At 35.8% G+C, this 27,899-nt stretch overlaps 1 protein-coding gene across 9 annotated transcripts in view; it reads right to left on the bottom strand.

The window, feature by feature from the left end:
* Positions 1-27,899, bottom strand: part of NRXN1 (neurexin 1) — a 708,974-nt gene that overhangs the window by 326,151 nt on the left and 354,924 nt on the right. The gene's annotated exons all lie outside the window — the stretch shown is intronic.

The raw sequence follows: 27,899 nt of genomic DNA, 5'->3' as shown, positions 1-27,899 counted from the left end.
TCTAAGACTTTGAAAGGACTATCTATTTTCAATTTAACTTCAAAATTGTTAAATTTTATTTTGATTACTTCATAATTGCACTGCATGTGCATATTTAGGGACTTTTGGGCTTCTGCACAAAGATGATTTGGGGGTTTGATGATAACTAATGAACCATGGCAACCGAGTGGGGCTGAACTATTATATTCGAGACGCGTAACTCACCATGAAATTACTGACACTTTAGTTTAAGCTGTTCTCTTGTTCTAAATGTTTTTCAGGAATTTTCCTAATGGAAATCTTCTATGAAACCAACAAACTAATTCACAACACACAATCAAGCACAAGGAAGCAATCTTGCAATGTGGACTTGTTCCATAATTTTACATTTCAAGTACATCTTTAATAATATATTAATTCACAAACTCTGCCACTGGACCCTCCATGTCAAAATGTTACCTATGATCCACTTTCCCACAGAGATAACATTTCAGCAGAAATGTTTGTTTTCAGGTGATTTATAGTAAGAAACATCACATTTTATATGGCAAACATGAAGCTGAATTCTTTATTTATAAGAATATTTATAAGGAGGTACTTATGTACACTGTAAGTGAAATCCAGTTGAAAACCTAAGAATTTAAATATGCAACTATGGTTTAAAGTTCTCTGTTTCTAAAGTATAGAAGATTATTCTTTAGAACATTACTTATAAACTGAAATATTAATTTGCAAACCAAAAAATTACCAAGAAAACATGGAAATAAAAAAGATAAGAAAAAGTAGGAGTTGTTCTGATTAGAAGAAAGCAAATCATTGTAAAAACAGAGATGTGATTTGAGACAATTCTTACTAAGAACTTTATCGAAGGGGAAAGATGAAAACAGTAGTACTCACCACCTGGAAAGCTTAAATTGGGAAAATACTTCGGAATATGTGTTGATAGTAAGCATATGATCTGCACTAATAATCATGGCAATTGCCCAGGAATTGCCATTCAATCATTCACTTTCTTTAGGAATTAAAGACTCACAATTTTGTGTAGCATTCAAGACTTGTGCTATGCACTGCCATCCAAAATTGCAATTACAGCAAGACAGAGACACTAAAGTGAATCTGTCTTGTGAAATCAATATACATGTGGCAAAGTATGCTTCAGACTGGACTGTACAACTTATATGGGTGCACACATAAATATAAGTTTGACACCTACAGGTCTTAACAATAACCTCACCAATTTGTTTAATTCTAGCTGGATCTATTTATATAAATTGTAGTCACACCTTTGATTCAGAATCATAAATCAATTTATTATCACCTCATTCTCAAGTGATTTAAACGCTAAAGCAAAATTCAGTGGGATGCAGGCATCTCAGCCACATAAAACTTGAAAAATTTCATTCTACAAGCCAATTTTGATAGTCAAATGTAAGTTTAAAGATAAATTTAGACACACAAGCAGGATTTTCCCAAATATTTACTTATTTATTATTAAAACCCATCAGAGTTAGGTTCTTTTGAAAACCTCACTAGGTATCTATAAGCATGTTGAAGCCCATAAGTGTATCTATTCCTCTCTCTCCTGTCTGTATACAAAAATAAAGGAAAGCCTGAAGTGATTACTGTGCCCATTTGGAATGATTTACCTGTGTATGTAATGCTTATTACTTCTTAGTAAACATTATTAAGCCCCAAGAGGACTGTTCCAAGGGCTTGAAAAAAGTAAATATTTTTCTTTTGTAAAGACCAAACTACATCAAATAGCAAATGTTACAAATTTCATTCCTAGCTAAGTATTTTAACTCCTGTTCTGTATAGCAAATTGCCTTTTTAGAATGCTGCTAAACACTTTTTAGAATGCTTTTTTGGGGTGGGTTTGGGGGAGGGGAAGTTTAATGCTTTTTGGTGTAGCTCTTTCTTCTGCGTAAAAAACAAGCCTTTTTATTTAACATAGAAAAAAACCCCCACAAATAAGTTCTTACAGTCACTGAATCCTCTTTTTGAACACATGCTCCCTTGTGACACAGGCTGTATCAGGAGTTCACTTGTTAAAGTACTGGCACCCTGTTATTCACCATAAGCTATTGAAATGCCACTAACTATTCCATTAGCTTCTGTTATGTAAGTAAAATGTTGATTCTCTGCACCTCCCCATGTGCATCCAAGGGGTGCTATGGGCCTGTAGCAAAGATATTGTTTGGTTTAAGAAAAGACTAACATGAGGCAAAGACATCATCTGGAGATTCTGCGTTGACATTTTTAATTTTCTATGAAGTGGACATATGTCTTTGTAACATGAATAAATATAACTTTGAGCAATCATTAACCAGTGATATCCCTCATTAGCCAAACAGTGATATCCCTCCAGCAAAAGCAATTCCTTACTGTTTGCCTAGGTGTTACAGCACAATGCAATGACATCTAAATGTCCTCACCACTATTGTCAGCAACAGAGGCAAAAATTATCTTTTTCTTTTCAGCTTACAAAAAAACCCCCAAATGTATAGGTAAAAGAAAAGTTAATTACAGTGACAAATCAACAAGAATACTGAAATGTGTATTTGTTGGTTGATAGAAACTTAAAATTAAGCCAAAAAACCATGAATGATTTCCTGATAGAAAGCTGCAGAGTATACCACCCACTACAGTTTTATGAATATTTTCTGTACTGTTCTAAAATTGTTAAATAATGCATTTTTCATTGGATGTTATTTTGTAACATAATTTTCTATGCTGGAAGTTTCCTGATTGTCTATGTCTTCGTACGGTAGTATTCGATTTGATCCTGTCGGGCCCTTTCAGGTAAAACCATAATCCAAAAATAAATACAACAGAAAAGCAAGATGACAAATAGGTAAGGCATATGCATCTAGCAATAAGTCTTTTGACCAAACCTCAAAGACAGTATGTGAATTTTTCCTAAAGAACAATCCCTACCTGTATATGCAAATAGATCACCTGTGTGCCTTAAGAGATAGCTAGGGGAATGGTTTTTTTACTTGCATGTACTGGTTTCAATCTACACAAGAGATACATCCATAGGCAAGGGTGTGTGACTTCACAGCTCAAACAGTTGAGCCTCCTCATATTTTTTGTCTAATCAGATCCTCTATGATACTGAAGGAAAAAAATGATTCTCCCTGTATACTTGCAACAGCTTTATATCATTAATGAAAGAATATGAGGAACAATCTTGCTATTGTATATCGAAAGATCTTACTGTCTGCTCTTGATGTGTTTGGATACTAATAAATTCTGAAGTCATAGTTGACTAGTCAAGCTCTGTATAGAGCTTCAGTCAGTGCCTTATGACCTCAAGGACTTTCTTGACAGTGATAATTAGCTTTAAAATATTCCTCAGAGATCTTGAGATCCAACATTAACTATGATGGCTTCTGTACTGCACATGGCAGTTGTTCAGGGCAACTGTGAGACGACTCCCTAAACAGCTACAACCTACTTTTTGTTTCAGTTTGATCAACTGAGTGGTTGCCAGCAAAATCTGTTACGTATTAGCATAAATATATGGAGATCTGAAAGGGCTTCTATATACAGCACATGTAAATTATTTACATCTACTCAACCCAAGTGACTGCAGACATTGTAAGAAGCACAGCTGCTGCTGGTGCTAGAACCTTGAAGCTGTTTCTTAATGTGAATATTCATTATTACACTCCTAGAAGACTGTAGGGGAAAACAGAGTCAATAAAAGTATATTCTGTGTTTTGTAATCAGTAAACAATGCAAGCAAAATAGTATGTGGAGGATATAGAGCAGCTGCTCTTTCCAAATGAATGCCTAATTGTGAAATATTTAGACCTCAGCACTATGTTTTCCCTAACAATACTTTTTCTTGTTAGGGTAGGTTGGATGGTTGGATGTCTTTGTGCTTTATTTAGATTTTTTTTTTTCACTCACATGTTACCACAGGGTCTAAAGCAAAGAATCATGGAACAAGGGATTCAGATAATGTAACATAACAATAATGACCTACCTTTATACAATGCTTCTTATCCCAGGGCATCCCTAGACACAATATTTATAGCATAGGTGGGAATGTCCCACTGACACAGCAAAATATATTTATGGCATAGGTAATTAATTTGCCACTGACACTTTGGATTGATGGAAAAACCCATAACATATGCACCACTATTTGACTCCTGGCCCTCAGACAGGAGAGTGGCTGCCCAAGAGCATTGAGTTCAGTGAAGTGTTCTTCGGAACCTCACTAGTTAGCTCCTAAATATGACACAAGTCAACATCCAAGCACTTGGGACTTGTATTCAAGAACTGGTTTTGACATAATGCACAGATGCAAACAAGCTTTCCTTGCACAGATGTTATTCAGTAATTGTGACTCTGCACAGGTAAGTTCCCAAACCCATGTCATGGTAGGGATGCCAACAAGCAATAGACATTCGCTTCCATGGCATCCGCTCGCAGAGTCTGCTCTGTAATGAAAACTCTCATTCTCAGAACCAACTATGCCTCTGACCATTCCAAAGTGTCTGCATTCATAAATACAGAAGCCACAGACCTAGCCCTTTTTAATAATTTAATTCTTGTTCATTCCATATTATTCTTCAGAAAAAGATTTGGTCTACTTAAATTATGCTCTGTTCTAAGAAACAAATACAAGCAGTGTTATCAGTGCAACAATAAAAAAGATAAATTTTACTGTTCCCAATACCTCTTAAAGCCTCTATTGGAATAAAAAGATACAATTATTTTCAAAACCACTTTTTATTTTCAGAAAATACATTAGAGTGTTTAAACAATTTTTTATAGATCTGAATGAGAGTGCCTACACATCCCACAGACAAATTAGAAACATAATCTTCCAGCAGAAAATATTAAGATGTATATCTTATTATTATCCCAAAAAGAGAAATGTGCCTATATAACTTCAGGTATTGCAGTGATAAGGATTTTTATTTATATTTGTAGAAGGAAATGAGATTCCTTGACAGTCTAAAATATGTAATTCAAAAAGTGTCATATATATGGTGCTAACTGCTGCATGAATCTTCCCAGCTGAAATGGTAAAGTCTGTACAGCAAGTAAATGTTGATGTTCACCATGAGAAGACTGGAGAGAAGTGTTTGAACATATAAAATTCATCTGATCTCAACCACCTTCAGGCTGTTTTTAATGAATTAGATCACTAGCATTTATTTATAAGGAATATACACCTATTGTCATCAGACACCACACTCTGAAAGACAGTCAAAGTTCTTGTATCATTAACATTACTAGGAGTTGCTTTGACAATGCACTATGAGTAGACATCTACTGGTCCTCACTTAGCACCGAGTCACCTGAATACAGCTTTGCAATCTTACCTTCAGACTCTTGCCATTTTCCTCTCTGAAATCCTACCTATGTATAAAGGTTATGAAAAAGATTAATATATTGAATGTTGTGATTTCTTAGTACCTGTTGACAACAGATTCATGTTCTATCAACTTTACTATACTGTACTTTCTATCCAAAGTGTTCACACAGAATAACAGAGGGACAGAAATATAAAACAAGACAGAAGGGGGTGAGGAGGAAGCTACAAACTAATTATTCTGGACCAAGTTTTAGTTTTTCCTGTACTTACTAATGCTTCAGATAAGCTTCCATACTGTATCAGTCAATACAGACAACAGTCATTTTCTCTTTTCCATTAAATGGACGTCTTGAGTATCACCTTCTGGATCTTCAAAAGTCAATTGCAAGAAACCACTTTCTTCCCATCATAGTGGGAGTTACTTTTCATCTAGCACTACTCATTATGCTCTAGATAAAGAGTTTCTTTGACCAGCACTTATAATAAAGTCACATTCATAGTCATCAAGTAACATGTTAACCAAATGACAAGTTTCAGGTGCAGGCTTTCCATGCTACCAAGGTACAATGCCAGATGTTCCAATAGATATCTAATGTCTATGACATTTCATTTTTATTTATTTAGCCATTTAAGGGAATTATTATAATAGATAGTGCTTAAGTTATTAGAGCACATAAAATGATGTTTTTCTTCATTTTTTACTACTAAATGATAGCTGTGTGGAACATTTAATATAGCTTTACATCTGCTGTATCTCAAAATGTAACAGAGGAATTAAAATTTAATAAATAATGGAGTTGTCTTGCCTTGACAAAGAAATATGCTCAAGCTCTTCATTTTCTTTTCTTTAATTTTAAAGAGAATAAATGCTCCAAGGCACAGGTATCCTAAGGAAACAGCTGGATGAAAACCAGAAAGACTACTCAGCCTGAATCTTCTATAATGAGTTTTAGAGAAAGAACTGAAGCCTTTCACATTTTCTATCCTTACATTACTATGCCATTTAGGAGGGTGAGGGGTGGGAATTAAAACATTTCACACATGTTTTTCTGGGGAATAAATTCAGAAAAGAAGAGCTACTTCTTTATAATGTGAATCATTATACACACAATTCATATCCTTTTGTTTGTTTGTTTTAAACCCTGTTGATAATATCTTTAGATTTATTTAGTACATACTTCAAAAGCTTGGAAATTTTGTATTTGGATAAGCAAAAAACACAGTAATTTTCTACCTACAACCAACTAAAACCATAGCAACACTTGTTTCCTGAACCTTTCCAAGAGAGCATTAATGTACCTCTACAGGCAATAAATATTGTCAATCACAATGAAGGATAATCTATTAAATTATATGATCTTAACTGTTTTAATTCCCTTTATTAACATAGAGCAAATATTTAATTATAAAAAGTGGCTAATCTGTTTCCTCCTTTTTGTCTTAGGCTTGTGTTCTTTGTTTTAGAATTTTCTTTTACTAAAAAGTAGTTTTTAGCTATCTCTTCCTTATCCTTTTATTATCTGCCTTTTCTTTAATCTCCTATGCTTGTTGTTCCTTTTCTCTCCCTTTATTTCCACCTTGCCCATCTCTACTTTTCCTTCTGCACCGAAGCCTGTTTTCTAATCTGTCCTACAGAAACTTTCTCTGTATATTTATAAGTCCTCATTTTCAGCCAGATGTTCTAAGCATATGCCGAGGTGCCTTATGATTCAGGGCTTTACAGATTTAACAGAATTAAAATTCTCGTAACACTCCTTTGGCATAGCTTATTACAGAGAAACAGAGGTTGAGAAGTTCTGACCTCCAAAATACACCAAAGGATCTCTACAAAGGCAGTGCTGGCATTTAACCAAGCCTTTGTTATTATGCTCTCAGTTAAATAGATAATAAATACAGAAAATAAAGGAAGAGCTTTCTTCTACAACACAACTAATCAGAGAATCTGGGTTAAAAGCATATGAAATGCGGAGTAAAAATGCACTTGAGTACGTGCAAGAAATGCAGAGGTACATAAAACATCAAAAGGTAACACTTAGATGTGACTGTGATCAGCATCTAGTCAGCAATAAAAATAACTGTGTTAGATGTGTCTAAGTTAACTATCAGTTCAGACAGGCCCAGGTTATGTAGAGGAAATCAGAAAGGACATAGAGTTAAAGCACTCACACTACATGCAAATTGTCTTCAGACTCAGAATGAGCTAACTAGTAAAAGGCATCAGTGATTTTTTTTCTTTTTGTCTAGGCACAAAGAAGAAAACATAAACAGCACTACATGGTTAGAAAAAAAAGTGAATTAAACACATGGAAGCATATCCAAGGTATGTGGAACTAAAGTTTCTACATGGACTGGGCATTCTATTGGCTCAGAGCCCTGTCAAGTTCCAAATTTTCTCTAGATGGAAGAAGGCTAACTGTAGAGGCGTAATTCTATTTCTTATTACTGAAAAGGAGGCCTGCTCAGAATTATATTTTCAGCATCTAGAAGAACCTTGACAAAACGAATTCTGCTTTAACTGCTTACAGTCCAATATGCAATGCAGTAAAAAAAAAAAATAAAAAATAAGGCTTTAGGCTTAATGGAGAGAAAAACATTTATTTTTAAACTTAAATGGAGCTTTGAGTATAATAAAGTTTGAATTTTAAAAAAGAATAAGGTTTAAAAAAATATTTCAGAATAAAATGTAATTGTGATCCCATTTTTAAATAAAAAAAAAAAAATCCTATTTTCCTAGCCATTTACAGGCTGCCAATTTAGCATGGTCATTCAAGATGAAAGTCATTTTATTAAAATAATAAACAAAGAAAGGAAGACAACGATGTAAGATTGTTTAAGATACAGGTTGGCTGATTCTCTCTGCAATTAATGAATGAATTAATTAAACTTGACAAAAACCAAAAAGCACTAGACAGTGCTTCTCCAAGAAGCAGCCCCAATTTGGCAGATCGCTATATACTTGAAAACTAACTGGTCAAAAGGAAACACTTATGTCAGTGAGGTTGGGACTTGAACATTTCTGCTTTGGTTACAGTCACAAACAAGCACATTTGAGTAAGTTAAGCACAACTTCTAAATCAAGTGGAAGAGTTAGGGAGCTGAAGTGCATTGGAACAAAAACTCATCAAACCTGCCGTATCCACTAATTTTTTCTATGCAGAATTTGCTCACACACAAATACAGTACCACAAAGTACTTGTCATGGAACTATTATAGTGCAACGTGAGCTGTTGTTGCTAGATGTTGCACATCTAAGATGAGCATGTTTGTGCATCCGATACAGTCTGAGCTCTAAATTTTCTCTGAGTTTACTTGCTCTGGGCTTGACAGTTTAGATAGACTCTTTCTTTAAGTTCCAACTTGGGAAAAAAAAATATTCAGGTGATAAATTCTCAGCCCAGTCAGCAGCTAATGAATGGAAACCTGGAATTAACAACCTGAATGGAAACACAGAAAAACTACTATACAGTGAAAGAATGCCTCAAGAGTTTCCAAAAATAATCCTGTTTACAGGATTTTCTTGGGTTTCGGTATTGTTTTTCAATATTGATTTTCCACAGCAAAGTTGTTTCAGAACGAACTTCACTAATTTTGCACTGAGAAATACCTCACAGCCATGTTCACCTTTAATTACAGTAATTTCTTACTCAGATTGATGCTTTCTCTAAATGGCAAATTCTTACTTTGAGTGATGAGTAGTTCTGAATAATTTGAGTGATCGCAATAGTCTTCTCATGTTCCCTACACAGGATTGTTTTTCCATTTGTCATACAGAAAGTACAATAAAGATTTCAGCTTTGACTTTTTTCATTTTCATAAAATTTATTGCTTAGAAATATTGTGGACCTTCAGAACTTTACACAAGTGCTTTTAAGAAAGCCACAAATAGAGGAAGAATCTGTTCATTTTCTCCAGAGAGTGTGAAGATCAGCTAATGTCTTTAACATTACAAGTCAGACAGTTGAGGATGTATCTAGTAAGGACTCCTTAGAGAGAAACTTGTATCATTTACTTATCAGATGTGCAGTGGCAAGGAGGAAAAAGACCACGTAACTGTCTAGGTGCTACTATAACATGTGCTTGGGAGTACTTGTGCCACATTACTACCTGGAATTTTGGCTATCTGCTCTGTGCTGTCAAACTGAAGTGCTTTTGGACACATTCAGAAACAGGATTTTAAGTATGCTGCACCATTCTGTACCTCATGTATCACTGAAGGTGTCCCATTCAGCCTTCCTTTCTCTTCAACTTTCCACCTACACACCCTGGGGCTACGCTGTGGTTGTGGCTTTCTTCTGGTCTCCCAACTGCACATCCCTGCAGCCTTGTGCTGTGCACTTGTAACCATTTTTCTGTCAAAATCCCTGAGATGGTGATTCATTTCAATGTCTAAATCACTCTGTTTCTCCCCTCTCTCCTCACCCTCTTTCCCTGTAGCTTCAGTTTCTAGCTCTGCACTAAGATGTCCACCACCACATCCTCCTGCGAACTTCCAGACTATTGAGTCCATATTAGTGAGGTAAGTAAATAACAGTCATTCTAATATTTGATGAATGTTACAAAAAACAGGTGTGCACAGGGCTGAACAGTCAAATAGCATGCAACACTTGCACTCTAATTAAGCAAATTCCTATCAGAGTCAAAATGGCAGTATTGTCAAAAAAAAGACCAGCAAGAAAAAGGTTGATGAAGGTATTGATGACAGCTATTGATAACAGGTATTGGTAACAGGTATCATCTCACTGAGGAAAAAAATGGTGTGGTCACAGTTGTCAACATTATGTGATTCCCTGTTGTGTGGAACAGGATACCCAGGACAGGATTCTCACCTGGAGGTACCTATCACTTATCTTTCCTACTGGCCACTAGATAGTTTTCCTTGCTCTCTCTGCTTGTTTTTTCCTCAGGTAACATGGATGTAGTTGTATGTCATCAGCCACACATCCCTGGAATAAAGAAAGCTTTGTGCATGTCAGGCTGCCTCAACTTTCACTGTGTTCTCTAGTTTGTTATACCAGCCCCTAAAATACATTCATTATTTCTTTTTCATCGCTACTTAGGAGTCACTCTCTACTTCACGTTTTCTGCAGGGTAGTACATTAAGATTTGTACTAAGATGATACACTGAGATGGTTAATTCTTCCTTGAGTTCCAAACCCAAGAAGAAATAGCACATGGCTGCAATGAAATTAGAAGACACAGTATCAACAAGTGCTGCCCTATGGAGTGCTATGAGACTCCACAGGAACAAATCACATTATTTTAGTATTTGTACGATCAAGAATGATGATATGATCATTGAATCTAGTTTACTGCCTTTTGTAAAACATGCCTTCTGTGGTAACTTTTAAGATAGGGAAATTGGCTCCTTTTTGGGCAGTCACTTGGGATGAGTGTCTTTGTTGATGTCTCCTAAGAAAGACCATTAACCAATCTGGAAAACTCTCCTAAAAGCAGGCATTTTCTCTTTTTTTTTTTTTTTCCCCTGGGATGTTCTAAAATTTATTAGCTCAAAGTTTAACATTTAGGTCCAAAAGATAATGGTAATAAAGACGAGAGTGTGCGTGGGTTTGTTCAGTTTGTTGTCTAATTGTTTCTTTTTTTTAAAGTAAGTGGAAGAAGGGAAAGATTAAAGAAAGAAAAATCAGTTATTCTTTCTCTCATGTGAATGCAGCCATGGGAAACTGTGCTCCACAGGTTGTGAGATTAAATTACAAAGGCCAAAGGCTGATTTCAGTAACCTCACATCAGAGCTCATGTCTGCACTTTTTAATTTATGTTCTCCCTTCAGTTTACAGAGAGGTGTCTGAGGCAGCAGAATACTTTGATCTCCCTGAAAGTCACTTGTCTCCAGGTAGAGACACCAGATAGTCTTCTCTTTGTTCCTCTCCCAGCATCCCACTGTTTTGGTCTTTCAGTTGTTTCCAATCTATCTTTTAGAGATATAAACAAACATGTTCTTCCTAACCAGCTCAGCAAGGTGTCCTACCGGAAGGACAGAGTCCCTCTGAAATGGCTTTTTAACAAGTTCCACAAGGATGCAAAATTACCTAAAATGATGGTCTGGATGGTCAGAAGTAGCTGTCCACAACAGGTACCTGGAACTAACATGCAACTGCTTCAAGCCACGGAAAGCAAATTTGAGAATAAAGGATCTCTTGGAGAGCAATTGCCCATGTGTGTTCCAACTGTGAGAGATTCACATTTGTGAAAAGCAGAATCTTGGCAGGCAACCCCTTGATGTGTAGAAATTTGCAAATCATTTCAGTCTAAGCAATTTTCCCATCCTTACCAGAGAGCACTAAGGCTGCAATTGTGCCCTGATAATCATAGCTACTGAATTGTAAGCAAAATGAAATTTCAGCACAGAGTCAATACTACTAAATGCTAAAATATTTAAGATAAATGGCATTTAATTAAAACATCCAGAACTTTTGTAGCTAATGCACCAACCTTTTGTGTACTAGAAACCTAAACCCAGGACTGTTGAAAGTTTTAAACAGGGATTAAGCAATGTGAAGATCTGGCATTATTCTGATAAGACCATAAAACACAGCAGTGCTCCTTCAACTTAGCCCCTCACCAAAATGTGAAATTAGAATAACCTTCTCTTTCATATCTCTCTTTAGGAATCTCACTGTTTAAGAAACAAAAGCTTGGCCAGCCCAGCAATAAATGTAAAAAGAGGTTTTAAATTTCAAAATTTCCTAAAGGTAAGCTCAGTCATTCAGCTTTCAAGTGCTCACCAGAAGCATCTGGTATCTCACAAAAAGTGAAAATTGAGTGAGTTGGATCGTGGGTTTATCCTAGCATGGTAAAACCTCTGATCTAATCATGACACTAAGATCAAAATGAGAAAAAAAAATCAGAATAACACAAAATTGAGCACGTTAGGAGAGAGTCTAAAATGGTTTAGCGAGCTAAAAGAATTGGTTGGTAATAAAGTAAACTCTCCTGGCCTCAGATAGCACAAGCTATTTTCAGCATCTTTCTAGGATTTAGAAACAATTAGGGAAAGTTACTGTTACTGTTACTATCAGTGCACATGATAGTACACTATTGCAATTACAAACACCAGACCAAATCCTAGACACAGATATGAATTTGACCATTTAAGTCACCTGAAAATTCTTGGCTATCTGAATAAACTGCTGCATGTGACAGATATAAACTCATCCCTGCACTTACATGGTTGTCTGATGTGGAAATTTACCTATTTTCAAACTAATCCTAAAATATCAGTAGAAAGCGCCATCCTCTTCAGTTGTTCACTCTCTCTAAAATGACAATTGGAGTAGTTTTGTATTAATTTTGTAGTATTAAGCTTCTCAGATGAGCAACACAGACACAGATTTCAGGAATGAAGGAGTACAATGGAATAGAATTTGCTTACTCAAAATTTGAACAGAGCTGCAGCTTTTTGCATGAGATGACAAGGTTCATAGAGGATCAACAGACTTCTGTATATCTTCCAAAGGGGGAAAAAATTGACTCAGTATTTTTGAAATGGTTAAATAGTTCTTTTCTCATTTTGGATTTCTTGGATCTTGAAACCTTTTATACAAAATGCTTCTCCTACCCACTCTCTATTTCTAATGGTCTTCCCACAAACTGCTACCTACTGCCTCCTAGTCTTTTTTTCCTTTCAATTTAACTGTTTTCCAAATTTTTAGTCAACAGTAACATTATAGAAGATAAGCAACTAATGATCAATTTTTGAAAGATTACAGGGCTTAAGTTTTAGAGACAGGACACAATAGCATGCAGTATGCAATTTTATCTGTGAGACATCCATTTTCTATCATTAAACTACACTATATAAAAGGAAAAAGTACACTGTAAGCACAGTTATTTCATCAAACAAAATACTCAAGGATTTGTAAGCCTCTAACCACGCTGGAAAAACAACCCCAAACCCTTTTAGAATATTGCTTTAGTTATGGAGTGGTAGTTGTAGAATGTCTGAATGCATACAGGCACTAACTTCCTAATGATTAGCACAGTTTCATTGACAGGCTTGGCTGCAGAATCACAAAGCAAACATAAATTGCAGCAAATTAGCAGAAGACTTTTTTCTTTAAAGAAAAAAGTTTAATGGATGTTTTGCCTCAGGAGCTCAATTCAATGGCTTCTCAGTAGACGAGACTGCACTGCCAGGAACCACAGAAGCGTACAGTAAATTTAATAATGGCCCTATGCCATACCATGGTTTGTACAGCTACGCAGCAGATCCCCATTCAGGCACAGGCTCTGAACATTCAGCCCTGGAAACTAAACATATCAGAACCATGAAGGCCTAGGCAGAGACAGTACTCGTGGCTGTCTACAAAGATAGTTGCTTTTTAGAAGTCCATCTTGGTCCCAGTGAATTTAAGGCAGCTTTATCAATAAATTCATTCACAGTGAAATTTAGTCCATAAGCAAAAATACCGAAATACACCAAAAGGAAAAGGAGATTTGGAATACTTAAGAAAGGATAAAAATGAAGAAATGTAATATCAGGAGGACTTTTTACTACATCCAATTGATCATCATGTTCATCTCCCCCAATTTAAACACATGCAATGAAGCAAGAGCTACATGTTGCAAAGATAGGAAAAAAAAAAAGTCCTGCCAAGAATACTAATACCAGAGCATGCTCTTTGAGATACAATTGGCAATAATTGCCAGTCTCTGTTCTGGAACATTTTAATTTACTCACGGTAAACTGACATTCAGACAGGTAAAAAAATTATTTCCTACTTTTTAAAACATCAAAGAATTTGCTTCCAATCTAGTCTTTACAATTGACTATCTCCAGCATAAACACAGGGCAAATATCAGCACTGAAAGGAAAGAATTTTCAGAGGTGATGCTTAATCGTGATAATCATTGCTTGCTTATTTTACTGTCTGAAGAATTGACACATATGTTCTCATGAATAAATTCATTGATATCTCTCTCAAACATTAATATGAACAGGCAGCATGCTACAGAAACATATTCATTTGGGATGCTACGAAACCTTTCAGGAAAAAGTGCACATAAAAATAGGCATTGAAGATGAATAATTATTTTGTCATTACCACCTTTTTGGAATGTATCTGTCATCCATAAATTCAGATCTCAAATGCCATCATATACTTGATGTTTTTCACAAAGAGGTATGAAATACTGCTGCTAGTGTGAAGTGGACGAAATTGCTCATTGTTATGTTAATGCTGACATATCCTCTACATGTTGGACACATTTTCCTTGAAAAGTTACCCTCTTCAATCTGCTGGATAGCACAATAGCCTACATAGCAGAAATCACTTTCTGTATGCAATACCACAATCTCTTAGATGAACACTTTATTTATTTATTTATGTTCCACTTGCATTCAATAGCAATGAATCCCAAACTCATTCTTCCTATGCAGGCAGAAGAACCATTGTGGTAGTGAACAGGAATGTACCTGCTAACCCCACTGATGACCCGGGTTAATACAGAGCCAGAAGAAAACTTTTTGATCTCCTTTTCGGGTCCACGCTCTCCTTCATTTGTTTTGCTGTCCTGGGGGCTGGGGCAGAGGAGAGATTTCCTGTTCTGACAGCGTTATTACATTCTATCTTCTTAAGGTAATTACTCTGGCTTTCTGTAGATATACTGGATTTTGACTTAAGGCCTTTTTATGCCACTCCAAGAGGAAAAAATAATAAAGGTCTTAAAGCGCTTGAAAATAGCCTCAAGTTCAGTCATAAATAACTACAGAATTACTACCTAAATGTTTACTAAACTGAGGGAACAGATAAATCATGTTATATCTAAATGGAATATAAATACTAATAAATAGAAGTTTTGGAGCACAGATGGCAGCAAAAATAAATATCATTGCAAATATTTTCATTTTAAAAGCTGATATAAGGTGAACATAAATGGTGACAATCATATTTTAAGGACAAGTGTAGGTTAAATAATTTACATATCTTAAATAGCTAAGCCTTGGCAAAAAAAAAAAAAAAAAAAAAAAAAAAAAAAAAAAAAAAAAAAAAATGCAGCCTGGACAGGAACATTTATTTTTCATGATCATTAGACACTTTTTTTGCTCTCAATGGCAGAGTGGCATATGAAGTCTAATGATTTTATGTTACTTTCTTCAAAAGTTAAAACAATTTTTTTAATATATATAATTTTAAGAATTGTATTACTAGAAGTGAGATTTACATAGGATTTTATACTAAAAGCACAAGCAATATGCAGTGACTACTGAAAATACACTGGAGTGGATTACCATGGTTCTCCTTTGTGCCTTGGCAGGATAGAACCAAGACATAATTACAGGATTGCTGCCACCTGCCAACTTGAAGAACTAAACCACATGCTTCCACAGAATAATAAAGAATGCTAAGATTAAAAAGCAAATGAAGGTTAAATCCTAAAGGTCTTCAGGGACCTCTGAGCTGCATATTTCTTCTGTACTCCTTTTATCAATTTTACTTGCCCACAAAGATGAAGGCTCTTCCCAGTTAAACAAGTCGTTCTAATGAAATGCTTGAATTTTCACACAGCTGCTTACAAAACAGGACATCTGCAATGTGTAAACTCATATTAAACTTCATCTTTGGATTTATAGCTTTTTCATCTTCAAGCAGGAAAAAAAATAGACAAGTTGTTTGCACTGCCAAAAAAACCCAGAAACTCAGCTAAGAATTTCACATTAAGAAGACATCTTAATGTGAAAAGAGGATTACTGGTACATGCATCAGTCAGAGAAAAAAAAAAATTCCAAAATGCTGTTATTGGTCCATGATTAAATTTCCCACACACACTCTTTTTTTTAAAACAATTATATTTTAATAGATGAAAAAAGAATTTATTCAGAATCACCTAAGAGTGATATGAAGAAGTAATTTATATTATGTCTGAGAATATATTAGTCTAGAAGACTTTGTCTTCATATGAGATCACTTTTATAATTCTGTACCTGTTCACATTTTTACGCACATAAACATACATATTAAATTTAATTTCAGAATATTTATATGAGAGGATAGTATTTGCTGGTGTACCGGTGCTTCTCAATAGTCCATATTTCAGTTTAAATAAACCTAAAAATGAACAAGAGATTGTGCACAGATAGTCTATGGAGTGTCTTTCCCATACTTCTATTATTCCTAAAAATTGGTAGGCCTTACCTGCTTAGTACTTAAGATCACTTAGAACTTTGCTTCAAACTACCCAGTATTGTCCAGAATTTATGACCTAAGGCTGTACAACTCCCAACACTTATATGCAAGGTTATGATTGCCTACAGCCTTCCACATTATCTTCTTACTTATTCTTTCCAGTTTTAAAAACTGTGTAACACACAACTCCAATATTTACACATCAATAACTTACTTTGCACAAACTGAGCAATATCACTCTCAGTTCCCAGCACCCTCTCCCCAACTAATTATTTCTGGCATATCAAGCTAAAGACGTTCCACGAGATCTTGGCTTAGGATGCAGAGCTGGCCTAAGAAGTTTAAAAGTCTGAAATTTGCTCCCAACTGGTCCTGCCACAGCCACTGCAGTTGTGCTGGTGATGCTGAATTACATGGCATGTCTTAAAAATATCATTGCCATCCCCACTTCTGCTGACACCCCCATTTTGGAAGGTACTATGTAGGCTACGTAGGGTTATATTAGAAGGGTGCTAGGGGAATTTTATATTTCTACTTAAGATACTGTTCCTGCTCTAAATGGAGAGAAGACACTTCAGTTTTAACTTTCAAAACTGACATTTTCCAAAGCACTTAAATTCAGCAACATTTTTTTACAACATTGTTACTATTACACAACCTTAATCCTGACTTCCTTCTTCCTAGAAAATGGGACTGAGAAATAAGTTGGAGCAATTCCTTAGACAACTTCTTTATCTTGTGATCAATTGGATCCAAAAAAACCTGACACAGTGCAGAAATACTCAAATTGCAAGAAATACCTTTTCTACATATCTGAAACTACAATACACTGCATTTTTACTATAGGTTTATGAATCACCATCCACAAGTTTTCCCTGCTGTCTGGCATACAGTATCATCCACAGGAAAAGGTTAATCTTCAGGGAAAATATCATCTCTCGGCCCTGTGCATTTGTTGAGGTCACACAAGATTTCTTTGAAGTTGGCTGCCATCCCAGTAAAGCTGCTTTAAGTAGTTCAAATTAAATATCACTAGTATTATATGTTGGTAGTAAGTAGAGGCAAGAAAGATAAAAGCTTTAGGGGAAATAGGATTATGTGTGCTCAGTAAAATATCCCCCAAATTATGATTTTCAAAAATGTTCAGGCCTCAGTTGTACAGAAATTTAATCTGCTGAGTTCTGAAATAATCTGAACTTGATCTGACATGCCACTATTGGTCCAGCAAATTTGGAATAATTTTTCATTTATTCCTGGTAGTGTTTTCAATGACAATGATACTATCATTTTGAATATTTCCTCCTATAAAGACTTCCCCTCAGAGATTACAAAATAACCCCATATTAAAATGTGTCCCCATCCTTTTAGCAGACAAAAAAGAAAAAAGACTAAATAAAACAGGAAAGACTGAAGCTCAGTGCTAAAGCAGAACTTGTCCAAAGAGCAAAGATTACCAAGTAGATATCCAAGTAGCTCCTTGAACATACTTGTCTTTGACTTTAGGATTCTGGCTAAAGTTAAAGGATTCTTCATACTTGTCCAATGTTTTCAGATATCAAGCAGTTTGGCTTAACTGCTGGATCCTTAGGAGTCTCAAACTTGTCATTTGCCCATGTACATATCAGGTGTTTGTGTGTCGTAGCAAGAATGATACTTCTGAGCAGCCTCGAACCCTTTGTGAAAGAGCCATACAGATGGTTTGTACATGCACAGCAAACCTGACTGTTCTAGAGTGTCCAATTTACTGCTCATGCAAAACCCAAGTGTGCTCGTGTAGGGGTTCTGACATCTCCCAGAAGCACAGGGTAGGTGCTGTGTACGCTGTACAGCACACAACTGCTTGAAGGAGAAACAGTGAAGAAGGGACAAATATACTTCTACAATACGGATAATGGAGGAGGAATAAGAGTCCCTTGGGTTCCTCCTGGTGTGTTGAAGGGTTGTGGTGTTTCTGATTCTCTTCAGGGGAGCTCTGGTTCAGGGTCAAAACAGGAGATATGAGCTAGCCATAAAACTATTTCAAATATGTGATAGCCACTACGAGTACAGGACATGAGGTTACAAGAAAAGGCTATTTTTGATAAGCAGAAAATAACATATTTAAAGAAATTAACATGACCATCTGCCACTGATAGAATCAGTGTTTGAAATTCACCTATCTGATGAATTTTTGACTACACAGGAAAGCCAACCCACACTTACTACTGGATCATGAGAAAATTCATGACCATAATCAACCTGAGGCCAAGCTAATATGTTTTGGTGATCCAAAAGACGGGATAAGGAGGGAAAAAAGGAGAGTAGAAAGAATCTCATGTAATTTCAGAATCTCTGGGTTTAATTTCAAGGGGAAAAATGCTATATATATGGTGACTTTGGATTTCAGTGTATTAAAATCAGTCATTCAACTGGTGATTTGAAACGCAAATTGTAACTAAATTTCAGTTTGCTGTTAGAAAGCATTTGTCCTGTCCAAATATCAGATCATTGATCTGATTAGCAGTTTTCTTAAGATTTACACTATTTAGAAGGGAGAGAATTTTTAAACAGCAAAACATATTATAGGAAGGACTACCTTATATGGTAAAGCAGACTCAGAATTTGAGATTACTTGCAAATGGTGTCTGTAAATATTAATGCACTTTGACAATGAATATCGCATATCATGCATTTTAAGTGTTTTTAGTGTGTGGATGTTTGCCGTGCAATGATGTGATTTTGCATATGTCTGTTTTCAATTCAAAGTGTAGCTTCATTAAGAAGAGTGATAGCATAAAGCTTAGCAGCATGAGCATTCCTCCAGAATTAGCACAATATTGACATGCATTCTTAACACAACCTTTTAATTGGGTTTGTGGGCACCAAAGAGCTTCATGAGCATTAGCTGTTCTTCACCCTCTTTTCTACAGTTCCAACTTTCCAATACCCAACCTGGGTATTGACTGCTTTTATTATGGAGTGGTTTTCCCTAGGCTGGGACTTCATTTTGCGGTTGTCTTCATTAAGCAACCAGACACTAAAACCTTGTAAAACTCCTTCGGTCCTAGGAGTATTTGCTTCCATCAGTATTATTTCATACTGTTATTACTGACTCTGTTACCTTCTTTCATAATATCCTAGAATACCTAAGGAGAAAATGGCTACAAAGATTTCCAAACACAACATCAGCATACAAGATTCATAAGCCTAAATTAAAATGAAACAGTGAAGGATCTTAAACATTACAGGTGACATTGAGAGAACAGGCATCTTTATAGATGTATGTGCTAAGAAAAATACAGATATTTCATTTAGATTAACTGCTAGTTAAGTGGAGTGGCAGGCCAAAAGTGGTCAAAATAGGTCCAATGTCCACCCTGCAGCATGGGAACAAAATCATGAAAGTTGCAGAAATGTCTGTATAACGTATCCTTATCTGTGCCTTACTGTGTCTCCAGTTCGTGCTTCCATTTTCAGTTTCTGAGCAATTGCTCAGATCTTTACTTTGGACTCTGAAATGCCTTGATTTGCCTATATCAGATTCAGATAATTTTCTTTATTCAGCTTTTAATAGAAGGGTTTTCTTTGCCTTAATCTTCTGCAGCATCTGGCACAAATGAACACACAGAAGTCTCTGAAGATGGTGTCAAGGGACCAACAAAATCTCGTTTTGCAACGAGCATACAGATTCCTCATATGTATGTAGTTACTGTGAATCTAACCCACCTATCTAGCTGTCAAGCCAGAACACACGCTGAGGAAGAACAGGTTGCCTTAGTAACCCCAGTCCAGCTGTACAGACTACAGAAAAACTGAATAATTTTATCTTTCTGAAGCACCATTGTGCCATTGTATTTAAATATCTTACACATAAAATAGATATACATTACCAAACTCTCCGTATACACTTTGAGCTATTCTTATACAATAGATTATAGAAGACACTGCTCAGGAAAGCTTTTCTTCTTCTTTCTTACCATTTGTGACCCTTGTAGCTGCCACCTATTAAAAAAGCTGGCACTCATTGCCTTTTTTTTTTGGGCTTGTTGGAGATGAATGACTGACACCATTATACAGTTAATATTCTTTTCCAGCTGTGCTGGGTATAATGATTAATCTAGTTCAGCTATCCAGAATTGATTTTAATATATGATATTGTTGGGATGTTCAGAGAAATCTATGAGAAAGAATAGTGACAGCACTCGTCCAGTATGCTTATTACTGTCAATAGCTTTTGACTACACAAATTTCAGGTCTGAACTGTACATAATATGCCATTAAATTGTAATAAGTGAAATTTCTAGAGAAAGGAATCTAATGATACCCAACTGAACAATTTTAGTTCCATGAGAATATATTTAATTAACCCTTAATCATTTTCACCTTTATGACACTGGAAACACTTCTAGAATTTGATTTACAAAATTATTATGCCATTAATAAGAGAAAGATATTATTGACATACCAAAATCCAATTTAATTACTCCCTTGATTCCTCCAGAGGCAGAGAGAAGCTTGCAATTTTCTGACACTATGTTCCATTTTTAATATTGTGAAATAGAAAATAACTCTGAGTAGGCCAGAAATGTTGCATATTTGCTTCTGTCTCAGCTACAAACATTACATCAATGTATTTTGGTTACCTTGAAAGTTCCTTTTTGGCTTTTTCTGTATCAAGTATCCCACTTAAAACTTTACTTATTACTGTTTGTTAGAAATATTCTCACATCTAAGAGCTTCTACAATAACTGCCAAAAAACTTTCTATTATTTTGATTTTTTAAAGGGTTAGTTTGTAATGTATTTAAGAAAATGGAAATTCCTCAACTATTTTAGGAATGGATAGCTCATCTAACTGACTACTCCACTGTGTATATATAAGAAAAAAATTCTTAAACTTGTTTTCAAACTGTTAAGAAAACCATGCCTGTTCATTTACATGATTAATAGACCAATATATCTTAGTGAAAAGCCAAAATTTACATACTGCAAAATGCACATAAAATAGAGGAGAAAAAGCCTAACAGAGCTGGGCCAATAAAACCTTGAAATAATGTTGTCATCCATACATCAAGCTCCATAGTTCTTGCTGACACACCATGTGCTGCCATATAACATCACAGGAGCCTGACAGTTCAAGGTGCAGTCTATCCTGACTACGTTTCTAATAAAAACAACAGAAAAAGTCATCTTGGTCCACAGCCATGGCTCACTTGCAACACTTTCCTCGCCCTTTTTACAGTTTTTCTAATTCTCCTACACACCTCAACTTGTCTTCATTTTTCAAGACTATGTGTGTAAAGTCCTACTTCTTTTGAAGATTACACAAATTAGGCCACTGATATTTGTCACCAGAAATTCCAGATGTTCATTATAGAGAGATATCAGATAAGATAAGTTGAACAAATTGAGATTTCTTCAATTAGTTCATTCCAACATTTTGCCAGGCATTGTAATTTTATGCGCAGCTATCTTTATTTCTCCTGTGTAAAGTGAGCCTCTGTGGCAAAGTAATTGTATGAAGTATTTAGACTGGCGTGTTATCAGGGACAGATTTTTTTAATTCTCAGCTACCGGAGATGAAAATAAAATGTGTTTTAAAGTGCTCTTGAGGAATTTTCTATCCCTTTTCTTGATAGCAGGTTATATGTTTATTGGTATCTAGCAACTACAAAGTCTTAGCCAGGAATATGTAATGGTATTTAGGAAAGTACTACTGAGAGTGGATATTGTGGTTAGTTCAGCTTTCAGTCACTGGATTAATTAAACTTCTTTATTAGGTATTTATCCTGCTCACAAAAATAGCATTAAGACTGATCTTACACTCTTGATGTGAAAAAGGTCCAAAAGATGCAGTATCCATAACAGCTAAATCAATTATAAATGTGAAGGAAATCTATTTAAATCCATAATTTGTGTAATACTGGACTGATAATGCAAAGAGAATGAATATCACCCTTGCACTTGCATTCCAGGAGAAGGAAGACATTGTGAGAGGAGAACGAGTACTCAATACTCAACACCATATGATGGCTCAGAAAACTGTAAAAAATCAGTGGCGTGGATAACAGAAAATAATAAATACTCCTATATTTTATACATTGTAAATATAGTGTGTGCATACACAACATTAAAACCTAAGGAAAGACATAGCTACACTTGTGTGCAATATTGAATTACTCACCTTGCAATCTGGATTGTTACAGACTCGTTAATTACATGTTCACAAAGTATAAGACTTGTCTCATTAAGTGTGAGTATGTGCCTGCTTTGATCAGAGTTCTGCAGTGAAGGTGGCTGGTATTTATAAAACCACTCACTTATTGCTGCTGACTCAATATTTAGGAGTTTTGTGGTTTAAAGTATAACCTCAATATTACTTAACGCTCTCTCCAAACACTACATTGAAGAGAGAATCATTCAGTTCCTTCTGTCATTTTTATTATGTCAAATATGCTAATATCCAAATCTCTCATAAACTTTAATGTATTTTTACCATGTCTTGCTTCTACTATCCTCATCAACAGCCAAAATTATCCACTGTTCAGTGTGTTCAATGAAATAATTAGGATTTGATTTTCTGGACACATACATACTTCAGCACCTGATGCAGGAAGGGAGTTAAGAAAGCCAACAGTCACTTGGAGTTAAATCTGGCAAGGACAGGTATAGTCTTACCTGAAAGGCAATATCTCTATAACACAACTAAATATCAAGAAAATCAAACATATTTTATGTGAACCCATCTTGCAATATTGACACAGCTCTCTATTAAATTAGGGCTTCTGATTTTTCCTTGTAAAGAGTAAAAATAAAACAGAAGAATTTTTAAAAAAAGTTTTGTTACTCACAGTGATTGAGAATGTTGAATTCCTAGTCAGGAGAGACTGCGTGGTGAAGTTCTAACCCTTCAGAAATGAATTTTAATGGAAGTGTTGACACAGTGTTACTTATACCATCACAAGTACAACGCCAATACATTATTCCCTTATGGTAACAGACAGTATTGAAGCTGCCCTGTAATTTGGCACTGAACATTTCTATACTAACGTAATGTGACAATGTTATTATGTCTGCTATTTTCTATGCCATAATAGCAGTATTTGTTTCCACAAACGTGCCATTACATTCACTAATATGGCTGTACTTAAAGACTGCTCGAGTAAAAACAGATGTAAACTTATAAAAAGCAGATAATCTCTTATAGATATTTTTTGCTGTGCCAGAGTAATTTTCAACCCTACTCTTATAAAAAAAGCTGAATTCCCTGGGAGGAGAGCTTTTACTACATAACCTGCTGTTAGACACAGTTACTATGTTCATGATGTGTTTTCTCAGAGGTGCATGCATCCATCCATCCATTTGTAAGAACAGCCATTAACTGTCCTTTTAGTACACTCTTTATATAATCTCATTTTTTAGAAACAACTGCTACTGGTCTGCTTTACACTTATCAGTGTAACACTTCTATCTATCACATCTAAAGACCACTGGTGCCCTGAATCTCCAAGTGTCATATTACATCAAAAGACAAAATAATAAACTGTATAGCATCTTGGGGTCAAAAATTCTCCAGCCTTGTTTATCTTCTTGCAAATAGGAAATTGCAGCATTCAGAAAGTTCCCACCTTTGCCACCATGGCTTATGGTCTACAGGCATTCCATACTCACTGGAGTGGACTACTGAGATTTGCAGCTAAATAAAAAGTCTGTGATGGTGTTCCTGATGACAGTTGTAAAACTATAGCCTTACATTTAGCCCAGTGTAAGGCCCAGGTCCTTTTTCATAGGAGTACATTTCTGAAATTTCTCTTCTCTCAAGCAGACAAACAGAGAACACTCTTGGATTGGGAAAAAAAACAATCTACCTCACATGGCACTTATTTTGAGAGAACTTTTAAAAAAATCTTCATTTTAGGCTTGTGCACATTTTCACCTGCAATAATACACTGAACAGTACAGGAGTAATAATTTGCTGCTATCAGAAAGATTAAAGAAACTTCTTGCACAATGTATTAGAAGAATGTATTATAACACTTTTCAAGAAACTATTTCTTTCATTATTTCCTCCACACTCTCTGTTTTGGAAATTAAAGACAAGAATGATACATGTGAAACATTTGCATTATAAAGCTTGGGACCGACGTATGTCAGATCTTTGTGCACTGAGGTTACTATGGGAAACACATTGAAAGTATCAGCTCAAATGCAGCAAGGTAATTTGTGCACATAAATTTATGCAAATTGCAGATGATACAAAGCTGGGAGGAGTGGTTGATAGACCAGATGTGTATGCTGCCATTCAAATGGATGCTGACAAGCTGGAGAAGTGGACTGATAAGAACCTCATAAAAAATGCCAAATCCTGCACCTGGGGAAGAATAAATCCACACATCAGGACAAGCTGGGGCCTGACCAGCTGGAAAACAGTCTTGCAGAGAAGGATCTGGGTATCCTGGTAGTCAACAAGTTGCACATGAGTCAGCAATGTGCTCTTGTGGCAAAAAAGGCCAAGAGTTTCATTGGTTGCGTTGGGTAAAATGTTGCAGAAACGCTGAGAGATGTGATCTTTCCCCTCTACTCAGCACTGCTGAGGTGCAGCTGGAGCACTGTCTCCTAGTGCTGTGATCTCCAGTGCATGAACATGCAGGGATAAGTCCAGCAAAGGGCTCTCTCATATGAAGAGAGTCTGAGAGACCAGAGACTGTTCAGCCAGGAGAAGAGAAGGCTCAATAGAGATCATTCAATGTTTTAAAATACCTGATGCATAGGAGGTAAAGAAGGCAGACAGATTTTTCTCAGTGGTGCCCAGTGAGAAAACAAGAGGCAATAGACACAAACTGAAATATGTGAAATCTTACTTAAGGAAAATGTTTGTACTGTGAGGGTGAATGAGCACTGTCACAGGTTACCCAAAGTAGTTGTGTAGTCTTCATCCTTGGAGACGGTGACCTAGACAACTAGTACTATCTGACTCTGAACAGAAGGGTTAGATTAGGCACTCTCCACACATCTCCTCTCACCTTGGCCCCTTTGTTGCTGAAATTTCTGCTCAAATATGTCCCTAAGAACTGGTGGAACAAAACAGTGCTGAGTGGTGGGTAAAATTGTGGCTGAGGGCGAAACACCCACCCAGCTGCACACCCACTCCCTCTGCTCTGACATTGATGTTCCCTCTGCTATTTCTCACTCATTTTGTTCCTTCATCCTTTATCTATCCAACATTTTGGCAAGAGTGGCATACTTTCTGAGTGTATTTTCACAGAGCAGTCACCAGTTTGGCTTGAGGGACTCAGCTGTGCCTTGTGATGGGTCTGGTGGAGCAGGCCATACTCAGCATGTCCTGTCCTCTCGTCACCAAGGCCACACTCCAGCACCTCTCTGCAAACACTAAGACATGGACATCCAATACTGGAGGAATGTAAATCTCCATAAAACAAGTATTTTTAACTGTTTCTGGTATTATCACTGACACTTATTTTTAAGTGGTCAATTGTAGGGCTTTGAGAACTAAAACCCTCTATTTATGAGATTCTGATGTCCAGAATACTCTGTTTTACCTAAACCAGTATATTTCCATGTAAAATAAGCCAAGGTCCTGCCTGCATAGCAATACTGGGTTAGATTTCAGCTTCTCTCAACCAGCGTGGCTCCACGCACAATCTGCAGTGGAAACGTGCTCGCACACACCGCTCGGGAACGTGCCTACATCCTTCCTGAAGGGAATGCATTTTCAGCAACAAGCAGGTGCTATTCCAGACCTGTCGCTGAGATAATCTTTCTTCACAGGAAGGGAATTTGTCTTACTTCAGTGCTGCAAAGTTTACCCTGTGGTGTGCAGCCTGCGCAAGTTATCAAAAACTGTAGTAACATTTCATCATTTCTCTTCCCATTATGCTCTTCCCAGACACAGCAGAGAGCAATCTTGGAGCGTCTAGATGACGTTGAGGTTATGACATAATTTTTCCTTCTTTCTGGCATATATACCATTATGAAAAATCCCTCTTGTTAGATTTGCTTTGCAGATTTTTCAGTATCTGAACTAATCTAAGGAGTCAAGATAAAGCAGAAACCAAATGTATTATTTACTAAACTCTACATTCTATTACAAAATATCCATATCAAGGTAAATATATATTTCATGTTTGTGACAAAAAAATATTTTTAAAGAGATTTATCTGGAAAAAAATTATTTTTAGCAGCCATTTACTAAAGTAAAGGTACTCCTTTTCCATCTTCAGAAGTAGTATATTGTGAAATATCTCAATTGTGTGCAATGCAGTCTATAATGTTACCATATAAATAAGCCTTCACAGATTGGTAAATATCTTTCTTATGTAAGTTCATCGATTAGTGAAATTTACGGATTAGCTGTCACTTGGATGCTCCAGGTCCAGACATCAATTACTGCTAAAACATTTATAAACAAAGTTTTTCCTTTGTTAGATGTTATATATGTAACTTCTTATTCATAGTTTTTAGTTATTTTTGAAACAACTCAAAGATCACAGAAAAAAAGAAATAAGAACTTAAAAGCAAAATTTTCTCCTGTAGCCCATAGGTGATTGAAACCTTAAAAAATATATGTTTAGCAATATGACTAGTCACACATAATGATTGGAACTGCAAACTCATATACATAAAGTAAATCTAAACCTTTGCTCAAATTATTGAAAGTTTTTTGATACCATTTCTACCATGAGAGCAACTGCAGAGAAACAGACTGAGGTAAGTCCTTTTTATTCTTTCCACAGGTTTCAAACTATGGAACTTTCATGAGAATAAATAATTAGGTTTTACACATAATTAATTTTCTAGCCTTGTGAGAAATACAATTTGAGCCAAAAGCCTTGGGGAAATTCCCTCTTCATGTAGATATAAAAATGTGCAACATTTGGATATTACAAATGTGATGAATTAAAAATAAAACTCAGTAGCTTGCTTTTACCATTTACCATGGAACATTATGGCTCTTCCATTACTATTCCACCATCATTTCTGTATAATTCTATTTAGATCAATAAGGTTAGATTGGAATGAAACTAGATTACGAAGTTAGTGAATCAGGACTCATATTTTTGACACATTTAAGCTTTTCCTGAAAGACCAGATGGTTGGTGTATGTTATGTAGTTTTATTCAGATGAAATCTAAAAGAACTAAAATACTCAGCATACTTTTATTATTGGCATGTTTAGTGTGTCACCTAAAGAAATCTACAAAGAGAGATAATGAGCCTTGTCAACTGTTTCACAGTAATTATAGCCCTCATGATAGTGCTACAAAATTATAATATAACTTAAGATAACAAAATGTAAAACGTTTCTTCAATCAGGAAAAAAAATCCCGTCTGTAATATTTATGCAGGAAAGGGACTATATCAAACAGGTAACCATCAGTATATTAGACTCGGAATCAAGTGTAACAAAACCAAATTCTGCCACTGTTTCATACTGCCCGT

Source organism: Pipra filicauda, unplaced genomic scaffold (genome assembly GCF_003945595.2).
Source record: "Pipra filicauda isolate LSUMZ 115617 unplaced genomic scaffold, ASM394559v2 scaffold386_size940508_pilon, whole genome shotgun sequence".
Classification (NCBI taxonomy): Eukaryota; Metazoa; Chordata; class Aves; order Passeriformes; family Pipridae; genus Pipra; species Pipra filicauda.
Note: the sequence above shows the minus strand (reverse complement) of the source record. Positions and strands in the feature narration are given on the sequence as shown.